We start from the raw sequence: 11043 nt of genomic DNA, 5'->3' as shown, positions 1-11043 counted from the left end.
CTGTTTTTCGTGTGTTGTTTGCTTATTTTGATGAATCTATGGCTAGTAATAGAGTTTATAAACCTTAGAAAAGTTGGAGTACAGTAGGTTTAAAACCAATATAAATAAATAATGAGTTCATTACAGTACCTTGAAATGGTGGTTTGTTTTCTTTTATTAACGGAGCTCACGAAGATTTTCTTTTAGGTTTTGTGTTGTGAAGTTTTCAAGTTTTGGGTAAGGATTTGATGGATTATGGAACAAGGAGTGGCAAGAGCCTAAGCTTGGGGATGCCCAAGGCACCCCAAGGTAAAATACAAGGACACCAAAAAGCTTAAGGGGATGCCTGGCATCCCCTCTTTCGTCTTCGTTCATCGGTAACTTTACTTGGAGCTATATTTTTATTCGCCACATGATATGTGTTTTGCTTGGAGCATCTTGTATGATTTGAGTCTTTGATTTTTAGTTTACCACAATCATCCTTGCTGTACACACCTTTTGAGAGAGACACATATGAATTGGAATTTATTAGAATACTCTATGTGCTTCACTTATATCTTTTGAGCTATATAGTTTTTGCTCTAGTACTTCACTTATATCCTTCAGAGCACGGTGGTGGTTTTATTTTATAGAAATAATTGATATCTCATGCTTCACTTATATTATTTTGGGAGTCCTTTAGAACAACATGACAATTTGCTTTTAGGCATAATAAAAACTTTCATATAAGTGCATTGAATACTAAGAGAAGTTTGATACTTGATGATTGTTTTGAGATATGGAGATAGTGATATCAAAGTTGTGCTAGTTGAGTAGTTGTGAATTTTAGAAATACTTGTGTTGAAGTTTGCAAGTCTTGTAGCATGCACATATGGTAAACATTGTGTAACAAATTTGAAACATGAGGTGTTATTTGATTGTCTTCCTTATGAGTGGCGGTCGGGGACGAGGGATGGTCTTTTCCTACCAATCTATCCCCCTAGGAGCATGCACGTAATACTTGGTTTTTGATGACTTGTAGATTTTTGCAATAAGTATATGAGTTCTTTATGACTAATGTTGATTCCATGGATTATACGCACTCTCACCTTTCCATCATTGCTAGCTTCTTCGGTACCGTGCATTGCCCTTTCTCACCTTGAGAGTTGGTGCAAACTTCGCCGGTGCATCCAAACCCCGTGATACGATACTCTCTATCACACATAAAACTCCTTATATCTTCCTCAAAACAGCCGCCATACCTACCTATTATGGTATTTCCATAGCCATTCTGAGATATATTGCCATGCAACTTTCCACCGTTCCATTTATTATGACACGCATCATCATTGTCATATTGCTTTGCATGATCATGTAGTTGACATCATATTTGTGGCAAAGCCACTGTTCATAATTTTTCATACATGTCACTCTTGATTCATCGCAATCCCGGTACACCGCCGGAGGCATTCATATAGAGTCATATCTTGTTCTAGAATCGAGTTGTAATCATTGAGTTGTAAATAAAAAGAAGTGTGATGATCATCAGTAATAGAGCATTGTCCCATAAAAAAGAAAAAAAAGAAAAAAAGCCAAATAATAAAAAGGCCAATAAAATAAAATAAATAAAATAAAAGGGGCAATGCTACTATCCTTTTTCCACAGTGCTTCAAAGTAGCACCATGATCTTTATGATAGAGAGTCTCTTGTTTTGTCATTTTCATATACTAGTGGGAATTTTTTTATTATAGAACTTGGCTTGTATATTCTAACAATGGGCCTCCTCAAGTGCCCTAGGTCTTCATGAGCAAGCAAGTTGGATGCACACCCACTTAGTTTCTTTTGCTGAGCTTTCATACATTTATAGCTCTAAGTGCATCCGTTGCATGGCAATCCCTACTCCTTGCATAGACATCAATTGATGGGCATCTCCCTAGCCCATTGATTAGCCGCGTCGATGTGAGACTTTCTCCTTTTTTGTCTTCTCCACATAACCCCTTAATTATATTCTATTCCACCCATAGTGCTATATCCATGGCTCACGCTCATGTATTGCGTGAAAGTTGAAAAAAAGTTTGAGATTACTAAAGTATGAAACAATTGCTTGGCTTGTCATCGGGGTTGTGCATGATGAGGGCATTCTTGTGTGACAAAAATGGAGCATGACCAAACTGTATGATTTTGTAGGGATGAACTTTCTTTGGCCATGTTATTTTGAGAAGACATGATTGCTTAGTTAGTATTCTTGAAGTATTATTATTTTTATGTAAATATTAAACTTTTATCTTGAATCTTTCGGATTTGAACTTTCATTCCACAATAAAGAAAATTACATTGAGAAATATGTTAGGATGCATTCCACATCAAAAATTTTGTTTTTATCATTTACCTACTCGAGGACGAGCAGGAATTAAGCTTGGGGATGCTTGATACGTCTCCAACGTATCTATAATTTTTAATTGCTCCATGCTATTATATTATCTATTTTGGATGTTAATGGGCTTATTTTTACACTTTTATACTATTTTTGGTACTAACCTATTAACCGGAGGCCCAACCCAAGTTGTTGTTTTTTTGCCTATTTTAGAGTTTCGCCGAAAAGGAATATCAAACGGAGTCCAAACGGAATGAAACCTTCGGGAGCGTGATTTTTGGAACAAACGTGATCCACGGGACTTGGAGTGGACATCAAGAAACAATCGAGGAGGCCACGAGGCAGGGGGCGCGCCCTCCACCCTCATGGGCCCCTCGTTGCTCCACCGACCTACTTCTTCCTCCTATATATATCCATATACCCCGCAAACATCCAAGAGCACCACGAAACCCTATTTCCACCGCCGCAACCTTCTGTACCCAAGAGATCCCATCTTGGGACCTTTTCCGGAGCTCCGCCGTAGGGGGCATTGATCACGGAGGGCCTCTACATCAACTCCATGGCCCCTCCGATGATGTGTGAGTAGTTTATTTCAGACCTTCGGGTCCATAGCTAGTAGCTAGATGGTTCTTCTCTATCTTTGGATCTCAATACAAAGTTCTCCTCGATTCTCTTGGAGATCTATTCGATGTAACTCTTCTTTTTGTGATGTGTTTGTCGAGATCCGATGAATTGTGGGTTTATGATCAAGTTTATCTATGAACAATATTTGAGTCTTCTCTGAATTCTTTTATGTATGATTGGTTTATGTTTGCAAGTCTCTTCGAATTATCAGTTTGGTTTGGCCTACTAGATTGATCTTTCTTGCAATGGGATAAGTGCTTAGCTTTGGTTTCAATCTTGCAGTGCTCGATCCCAGTGATAGAGAGGGAAACGACACGTATTGTACTGTTGCCATCGAGGATAAAAAGATGGAGTTTATATCATATTGCATGAGTTTATCCCTCTATATCATGTCATCTTGCTTAAGGCGTTACTCTGTTCTTATGAACTTAATACTCTAGATGCATGCTGGATAGCGGTCGATGTGTGGAGTAATAGTAGTAGATGCAGGCAGGAGTCGGTCTACTTGTCACGGACGTGATGCCTCTATACATGATCATACCTAGATATTCTCATAATTATTCGCTTTTCTATCAATTGCTCGATAGTAATTTGTTCACCCACCGTAATACTTATGCTATCTTGAGAGAAGCCACTAGTGAAACCTATGGCCCCCGGGTCTATTCTCCATCATATAAGTTTCCCATCTATTTTATTTTGCAATCTTTACTTTCAATCTATATCATAAAAATACAAAAAATATTTATCTTATTATTATCATCTCTATAGCTAGCTCTTTGGTGATACTCCAATCCTTCAGGTCTCTTAACGGACTCCTCCCATGTCAAATTCGGTCTACCCCGCCCTCTCTTGACATTCTCCGCATGCTTTAGCCGTCCACTATGCACCGGAGCTTCTGGAGGCCTGCGCTGAATATGCCCAAACCATCTCAGACGATGTTGGACAAGCTTCTCTTCAATCTATATCATAAAAATACCAAAAATATTTATCTTATTATTATCATCTCTATCAGATCTCACTCTTGCAAGTGGCCATGAAGGGCTTGACAACCCCTTTATCGCGTTGGTTGCGAGGTTCTTATTTGTTTGTGTAGGTACGAGGTGACTCGCGCGTGGTCTCCTACTAGATTGATACCTTGGTTCTCAAAAACTGAGGGAAATACTTACGCTGCTTTACTGCACCACCCTTTCCTCTTCAAGGGAAAACCAACGCAGTGCTCAAGAGGTAGCAGACAACTTCACCTTTGTCATAGTCTTAGAATTTCTCTCTAGCACGGCATGGCAAATCCATGAAATACGCTGGCAATTCTGTCTGCTGCGGTGTGACAAATCTCCGAAACGCATGACAATTCTTTCTGATGTAACATGACAATTATTTTTCTTAGCATGCAAAATCTCTATGTAATAGCAGGACAAATCTCTATATTATAGCATGACAACTCTTGAACATTTCTCCCGAAATGGATTTTGGAGGGAGCATTCTCTGGTGCCGCCGTTCACTCAAATAAGCCTACGCAAGGGAATGTTTGTTCGTGCCAAGGTCCTCTTATAAGGAATGTTACCTCTCTATTAGCATCCATTTTTTAACAATTGTCTCCATAAATTCTTAAACAACATAAATGTTTTCCATCTAAAAACATGAACTACACATCCAGAAAATATGAAAATATTTTCGTGAAATATATTATTATTATTTTTTATTTGGTACTCCCTCCATTCCATAATTCTTGTCGTGGTTGTAGTTCAAATTAATTTGAACTAAAACCATGACAAGATTTATGGAACGGAGGCCTATTTTTTCTTCTAATTTTCACCTAGGGGGAGAAGTAATTCTCCCCATCTGAATTGTATTCATTTTGCCTATAGGCTTTGCAACCTAATGCATGATAGGTTTCAAGTGAACTAGAAGTACAGGGGCATGATGTCTACTATGCAACTTTATTCTTGTAGACTCGTGTTGGGCCTCCAAGCACAGAGTTTTGTAGGACAATTGCATTTTTTCCTCAAGTGGATGACCTAAGGTTTATCAACCCGTGGGAGGCTAGGATGAAGATGGTCTCTCTCAAACAACCCTACAACCAAATAACAAAGAGTCTCTTGTGTCCCCAACACATCAAATACGATGATAATTTGTATAGGTGCACTAGTTCGGCGAAGAGATGGTGATACAAGTGTAGTAATGATAGTAGATATTGATTTTTGTAATAGGAACAATAAGAAAACAACAAGGTAGCAGTTAATAAAACGGAGCACAAACGGTATTGCAATGCTTGAAAATGAGGCCTAGGGTCCGTACTTTCGCTAGTGCAATCTCTCAACAATGCTAATATAATTGGATCATATAACCATCCCTCAACGTGCAATGAAGAATCACTCCAAAGTTCCTATCTAGTGGAGAACATAAGAAGAAATTGTTTGTGGGTATTCTTTCCGATCGATCTATCCAAGAGTTCGTACTAAAATAACACCAAGTTATTCTTTCCCATCGATCTATCAAGAGTTCGTACTAAAATAACACCAAGTTATTCTTTCCGATCGATCTATACAGAGTTCATACTAAAAACACCAAAACAAATTCGGATTTATAATACTCAATCCAACACAAAGAACCTCAAAGGGTGCCCCAAGATTTCTACTGTAGAAACAAAGACGAAAATGTGCATCAACCCCTATGCATAGATTACCCCAATGTCACCTCGGGAATCCGCGACTTGAGTGCCAAAACATATATCAAGTGAATCAATATGATACCCCATTGTCACCACGGGTATTCATAGCAAGACATACATCAAGTGTTCTCAAATCCATAAAAGTATTCAATCCGATAAGAACGAAATCTCAAAGGGAAAACTCAATTCATCACAACAATATAGAGAGGGGAAAACACCATATGATCCAACTATATTAACAAAGCCCATGATACATCAAGATCGTGCCATCTCAAGAACATGAGAGAGAGAGAGAGAGATTGAACACATAGCTACTGGTACAAACCCTCAGCCCCGAGGGTGGATTACTCCCTCCTCATCATGGTGGCCGCCGGGATGATGAAGATGGCCACCGGTGATGATTTCCCCCTCTGGTAGGGTGCCGGAACGGGGTCTAGATTGGTTTTTCGTGGCTATAGAGGTTTGCGGCGGCGGAACTTCTGATCTAGGGTTATTTCTCGGGGTTTCTGTATTTATAGGATTTTTTGGCGTTGGTTTCAAACGAAGATGGGCCTCAAGGTGACCACAACCCACCAACACACGGGTTGGGCTCCAGGCGCGCCCTGGTGGGTTGTGCCCACCTCCTCACCTTCCGATCCTCCCACAAAGCTTCTAGTGCCTCTTTTGTTCCAAAAAGAAATCGTCAAAAAGTTTTGTTGAATTTTGGAGAACTTTTATTTCTGCACAATAAACAACACCACGGTAGTTCTGCTGAAAACAATGTCAGTCCGGGTTAGTTCCATGCAAATCATACCAAAACCATATAAAATTGTTGTAAACATGGCATGAATACTTCATAAATTATAGATACGTTGGAGACGTATCAGCACCCCCAAGCTTAATTCCTACTTGTCCTCAAGTAGGTAATGATAAAAGAAATAATTTATGAAGTGTGAATGCTAGCAAAGTGCATAAGTTTGATCAATGATATTTTCAGTCACTTTTCATAGCATCATAACAACAAATCTTTCTCATAAAACTTATCATGATAAAGTAACAATTGAAAACATAATTTTTGTTGCGGAATGCTACCTATCATATTCATCATATACTCTTTCTTTTGTAGCATGGACATTTGGACTTGAGTGATTCGAAGCAGTAGTCTATAATTTGACATGAAGACATCAATACTCAAGCATACAAACAAGCAACCATGTCTTTCAAAATATCAACGCTAAAGAAAGCTATCCCTATCCGATTATGCCGAATCATTGATCCATTCATGAAACACACTTGAATATTAGCTACATCCAATGCACAAGTATGATCATAGTGCTTTATAAGAGAAGATGGAGACTCAAATAAAAATAAAAATTGCATAAAGTAAATAGGCAGGTCCTTCACAGAGGGAAGCAGAGATTTGTAGAGGTGCCTCAAATTGAGAGTTAAAATACTTGAAGCTTAAATTGAGAGATAAAATACTCGAACATGGAGAGTCAAATACTCGAAGCTTAAATTGAGAGATAAAATATTTTGAAGGCATACTTTTCCCGCCAATGAAAACGACCGAGAATTCCCAACACTTTCCATGCTAGATACATCATAGGCGATTCCCAATAGAAAATAAAGTTTATTCCTTTTTCCACCATTCTTTCACAATCCATGGCTAGCCGTATCCACGGGTGCCTTCCATACCAACACTTTTGAAGGAATTTATTATTGAACAACATTTTTTTTGAATTTTGGGACTAGGCATCCCTATTAGCTTTGTCACACTCTCGTGCAATGACAAGTGAATAAATACTCATCTTGAGAATAACACATCTAGCATGGAAAATATTGGCCACCCCCTGCCACTTCATGAGCGGTACGGGCTGAAGGAAATATGCCCTAGAGGCAATAATAATTTCTTATTCATGATAAAGGTTTCTTATTCATGATAGAATTGAATTGATTGGAAACTTAAATACATGTGTGAATACATAAACAAATATCGTGTCCCTAGTAAGCCTCTACTAGACTAGCTTGTTGATCAAAGATGGTTAAGGTTTCCTAACCATAGACATGTGTTGTCATTTCATAACAGGTTCACATCATTAGGAGAATGATGTGATGGACAAGACCCGTCCGTTAGCTTAGCATATTGATCGTTCAGTTTATTGCTATTGCTTTGTTCATGTCAAATACATATTCCTTCGACTATGAGATTATGCAACTCCCGGATACCGGAGGAATACCTTGCGTGCTATCAAACATCACAACATAACTAGGTGATCATAAAGATGCTCTACAGGTATTGATGACCCACAAGTATAGGGGATCTATCGTAGTCCTTTCGATAAGTAAGAGTGTCGAACCCAACGAGGAGCAGAAGGAAATGATAAGTGGTTTTCAGTAAGGTATTCTGTGCAAGCACTGAAATTATAGGTAACAGATAGTTTTGTGATAAGATAAGTTGTAACAAGCAACAAGTAAAAAAAGTAAATAAAGTGCAGCAAGGTGGCCCAATCCTTTTTGCAGCAAAGGACAAGCCTGGACAAACTCTTATAGAGAAAAGCGCTCCCGAGGACACATGGGAATTATCGTAAAGCTAGTTTTCATCACATTCATATGATTCGCGTTCGGTACTTTGATAATTTGATATGTGGGTGGACCGGTGCTTGGGTACTGCCCTTACTTGGACAAGCATCCCACTTATGATTAACCTCTATTGCAAGCATCCGCAACTACAACAAAAGTATTAAGGTAAACCTAACCATAGCATGAAACATATGGATCCAAATCAGCCCCTTACGAAGCAACGCATAAACTAGGGTGAAGTGTCATGTAGTTGACGTTCACATAACACCACTAGAGGAGAGACAACATACATCTCATCAAAATATCAAACGAATACCAAATTCACATGACTACTAATAGCAAGACTTCTCCCATGTCCTCAGGAACAAACGTAACTACTCACAAAGCATATTCATGTTCATAATCAAAGGGGTATTAATATGCATATAGGATCTGAACATATGATCTTCCACCAAGTAAACCAACTAGCATCAACTACAAGGAGTAATCAACACTACTAGCAACCCACAGGTACCAATCCCAGGCTTAGAGACAAGAATTGGATAGAAGAGATGAACTAGGGTTTGAGAGGAGATGGTGCTGGTGAAGATGTTGATGGAGATTGACCCCCTCCCGATGAGAGGATCGTTGGTGATGGCGATGGCTGTCGGTGTCAAAACTGGCAGATCACGGGTAGGGGGTCCCGAACTATGCGTCTAAGGCGGATGGTAATAGGAGGCAGGGGACACGATGTTTTACCCAGGTTCGGGCCCTCTTGATGGAGGTAAAACCCTACGTCCTGCTTGATTTATTCTTGATGATATGAGTATTACAAGAGTTGATCTACCATGAGATCGGAGAGGCTAAACCCTAGAAGCTAGTCTATGGTATGATTGTATGTATATTATCTATCGACTAGCCCGGCCTCGGTTTATATAATGCACCAGAGGTCTAGGATAACAAGAGTCCTATCCGAATACGCTGGTGGGGAGGAGTCCTTGTCTTGATCGCCAAGTCTTGTGGAATCTTCCTTGTATGCGGCAGCTGTACGAACTGGCCCATGAGTATGCGGCCATGGGGGTCCTCGGCCCAATCCAACTGATCGGGAGACGACGTGATGAGTACCCCCTAGTCCAGGACACCGTCAATAGCCCCCTGAACCGGTCTTCAAGTTAGGGACGCTCCTTGATTCTTCTGAACTGTTCTTCATCTTCGGTTGTCGGTCTTGAAAACTGGTTCAACAAATCTTCTCATCTTCGATCTTGAGGATCGCCGAAATGCATTCGACGAGTTTATACGTCGGGTATCCGAGGAGCCCCTTTAAGTTTCCGGCCTTTATCAATGCCTTGTTATTTTTATGCCACACCTCGGGTTTGAAGTTGTTCCCGGGAGGCAGTGTCCTCTTGCGTCCGAGCTCCAATGCCGGACTGCATTCGAGGTATCTTTTGCAGATGAGCACCAACACCGGACCGCTTCCGAGCTCCAACGTCGGAATGTATCCGAGCTCCAACGCCGGACTATGTCCAAGCTCCAACGCCGGACTATCATAAATCACCTTGGTTCAAAAAAGTTGAAGGAGTTTAGCCGAGCTTAATGCTGGAAATGCCCTCTATGGAGCCAGCCACTAGCGCCTGAGCTTTATGCCGGACTGCTTCCGAGGTGGTGCACCACCCCGACTGTGGGCCGATTTTTTGTCAATATTTTTGATTGGTGCAATTTATTCTCTGCCGAGATATATAGCCAGTAGCCCTCAAGGTGTGTATCGGTCTAAAACCCGAGATGTACCTGAAGGATGACATAAGACCGCTGATCCCAGTAGCCGTTGAGACTCAGGTTGATTTGCAAAATCGGTCTGAGGATCAACTCCTAGCTCGGCAGAATACTTCGGGACACAAAAAGCGGCGTGCTCAGTCCTCGAGACTCAGGTTGGGTGCGGCCGACCAACCTGAGGATCAAAATCTCCTTGGAAACTGTATTGCACTTAAAATTTTCTGCATTGAACAGGCAATGCAGTAGTCCCCGAGACACTGGTCGGGTGGCAACACCAGATCAGGGGATCGATGTGCCCCTTTAATATTTGTAAATAATAAGCCCGAAGCCCAGTAGCCCCCGAGCCTTAATGCGGGCATGGGTGGCCGAATTAAGGATCATACCCATAGTAAAATCACAAATTATGTGTAATGACTCTATGTATCCAAGTACTTTACGTCATTAATGCTCGGATCCGCATTGTACAAAACTTTGTTGACCGACCATCGGCTTCCACCTCCTCGGCCAGTAGCCGAGGAGTGTTTGTCCTACTTTATAAATCCTTTATGAGGGCAAAGATTTACAACAAACAAGGCAATCTGGCCATACGGTTTTATAAACAAAGGTACGTAGAGAGATATGTTATATTACTGTTTAACATAAGAAATATCTTCCAAAGAAAATAGTCCCGCTATCGGTTCCTTTCTTTGGGTTGTCATGCTAAGCATGAACATGAAACCTCAACTCTAATGTAAGAGCAAAATGTCGAGGATTTAGTTTGGAAGGCCAGTTAATGGCCCCCGGTAGTGTTCGGTGACAGTCGAGGTCAAGCCGTAAATACTTCGGCCATTGTTATGAATGGCCCGTCATTTAACACATTCATCGGATCGCTGACCAGTTTACGCTTATTGTGACAGTCAGTTTTTGGCTTTCTCCACTGAGGTGCTTAACCATGTGAGCTGGAAGCACAATCGCAGTGGTTCTCCCTTTGCATGCCTAGCCGAACAAAGCAGAACGTAGGAAGCAAGTGTAGGAGCCGGGCAACTGTAACGCCCCGGATATAACTTTCCCAATTTGTACTCCAACTCTTGCCGTTTCCGGCGTTAAGTTATATTTATTTCCTCGGGTTCGG

The sequence above is a fragment of the Triticum urartu genome, chromosome 1A (assembly GCF_056163025.1).
Source record: "Triticum urartu cultivar PI428250 chromosome 1A, HENAU_Tu73, whole genome shotgun sequence".
Lineage (NCBI taxonomy): Eukaryota > Viridiplantae > Streptophyta > Magnoliopsida > Poales > Poaceae > Triticum > Triticum urartu.
Note: the sequence above shows the minus strand (reverse complement) of the source record.